General features: G+C 51.2%; 1 long non-coding RNA gene across 1 annotated transcript in view; it reads left to right on the forward strand.

Moving 5' to 3' along the window:
- The first annotated feature begins 284 nt into the window (after window positions 1–284).
- Window positions 285–2,418, forward strand: part of LOC309339889 — a 33,386-nt gene continuing 31,252 nt past the window's right edge. Inside the window, exon 1 of the long non-coding RNA XR_014155618.1 lies at window positions 285–1,223. This is a non-coding gene — a long non-coding RNA (uncharacterized lncRNA). The remainder of the gene's footprint in view (window positions 1,224–2,418) is intronic.

Genomic DNA, 2,418 nt, shown 5'->3' on the forward strand with positions numbered 1-2,418 from the left:
ACATGATCAAGAAGTAAGTTTTTTGAATAGCCTAAATAGCAGGAAGAAACCACTAACCAAGGACCCCTCTAGTAATGTTGGACTCTTGCAGCTGAGTATGCACTCTGCTTCCATTAAAATAAGTACTGTAAATGAAAAATACTTTTTTCAGGGGGGTTCCTGCACACTGCAGATCCTCTGTACCAAGAAAGAAGCCCATTACTGTAGAGATGAAGAAGAGCACGTGACATTACCTTTGTAATTGGAGCGACGTGGGAAACTTGGGTAAACGCGAGAAACGCGTTAAGCCAGTAAAATTTTCATGTGAACCTGGGTTGGCCCATCCACACATTCCACCACTGCAAACTTACATGATTTGCTGTCCTTCAGTCGACGAAGGAACAGCAGCCAATCCCAACCCTCTCTGAATCTGGACTGGAGGAATCTACTCAAAAACACCTGGGTGCCAAATGGGGCGCATCACTTGCCCAGGGAAGGGAGGGAAGGAGGCGACACCCCGGGACTGGACCGGGTCTGTATAAACATTTTTCCCCCGGCTGGTGCGGAGCTCGCTCTCCTCGCCTCAAAATAACCTTCGGCAAAGTTTGTAAGGACTCATTGAGGCCTTGGCGCGCTTTTGGGCCCTTTCGCCCGGTAGGCGCCTTGCTGCGCCTGAGTCGACGACGCCACCTCCTTTTCTCCCCTGAAGGCGCGGACGCCTTTGAGAAGACACGGCCAAAACAACAAGAACAACAACGCCAGAGCAAAGCGGGCAGGCAGGAATTAACTGCCTAGCTCGCTAACTTAGCAAGCCAGTCAGTCCATGGTTGCGGTGGAGGAGCCCAAATTATCATGGCCACAAAACCCGATTATTATAATAATAATAAACTCTGCAACCCAGACAAAACATTTATCTCCTCGCCGCTCTGCCACAAGGACCCGCGTGGTCAGGATTCATGGCGACCCTCCGGTTCTGTGGAGAATTGCCTTTCCTCATGCGTGTGTGAGAGAAAAAGAGAAGGAAAGGTGGAACCGCATTTCGGACACTTTAATAAGGCTAGTTAAACTCTGGCAAGGGCTTGCAGCGCCATCTTGGATCGCAACTGCTCAGAAAGCAAGACCTACAGATCCCTGGACTCAATCGAGCTCAGCTTCCTCCCGTTAGTTCTTAATCTTGCTCCGGAGTTGGAGAGGCTCCTTGGCTCCTCGCCTTGCTAACCGAGCTTGGCTTCACGAGAGTGCAGGTTTGTGTGCGCGCGAGGGCGCATTTTGGTCCCCGGGGCTTTTTGGTTTTGCGGCCTGTCGGGAAAAACCCCCCCAAACAAGGGTTTAGGCAGGACGCAGGAGCGGCCTCACAAACTAGTGGGAGACATGGCCCTGGTCCAGGGGTTCCCAAACTTGGGGCGCCAGCTGATTTCGGACTACAATTCCCATCATCCCTGACCATTGGTCTTGCTAAGCTAGGGATGATGGGAGTTGTAGTCCAAAAGCAGCTGGAGACCCAAATTTGGGAAACCATGCCTAGTCGGTGCCTTTATGGGTTTTTTTTTTTTCAAATCGTTCGTTAGGATCATCCAGATCAGCCCCCCTTCTTCATTTTCCTTTCCCCAGCCTTCTTTTTTTCTGGCACCGGGGCTGCCTGGCTCTCCTCTACTCTGTTTCCTCCTTGCTAGTAGACCAACGCTGGTGCAGCTTATTCTACAAGAGGTTACTCAAAAGGACGTCCCTTCCACTTCAGTGGGACTTGCCCCCAAGCATTCATAAGATCGAGACTTTTAAAAACAGCCGGTTTTTAAAGCAGGGGGAGGAAAGGCGATGTGGCCGACGTCCTTTGGAAGGCTACACCATCATCCTTCGTTAAAGCCCCACCTCTTAAGCTAAATGTCTCTAGGGATTGGTCACTCAGAGCTGAAGGCGCTCTGTCCATGCCCAGGAACATTCAACTGCAGATAACTAAGAACAGGTTCATGGTGCTCACATTCAGCGTTGTTTCCCTAACACGTGTGCGTGTGTGTGCTTTTAGGGCGGGGGAGCCACTTTAAATTTAATCAGTCGACAGGCTCAATGACTCCTCCCCCCGCAAGTGTTTTCTATTTACCCGTTTAAGCAAACAGAGCAGCTTTCCCGGAGCGCCCGTCTTAAGCGCAGCTTGTAGGTCATGAAAAGGTTGGGGCCCGGTTTGCAACTCCGCATTCTGCTAATTTCTTAAGGAACACTCTTTGCGGGGCCCCCGCACAAAAGGCGATGATTTAATGAGGAGGAGAAACAAACTGGCTGATTGTTGGCGCTCGCAACTTCCCCCTGGCAGCCACAAGCTGATCTCTGCGCCTTCAATGCGGCTCGCCTTCGGGAGGAGAGGCCGGCCTGAATAGAGGACAAAGGCGGCTTGTTCTGTTTATTTACCCTCCCTACAAGCTGGGTTAACCTCTCCCAAACAGC

Source organism: Podarcis erhardii (genome assembly GCF_964252035.2).
Source record: "Podarcis erhardii genome assembly, chromosome: 4".
NCBI lineage: Eukaryota > Metazoa > Chordata > Lepidosauria > Squamata > Lacertidae > Podarcis > Podarcis erhardii.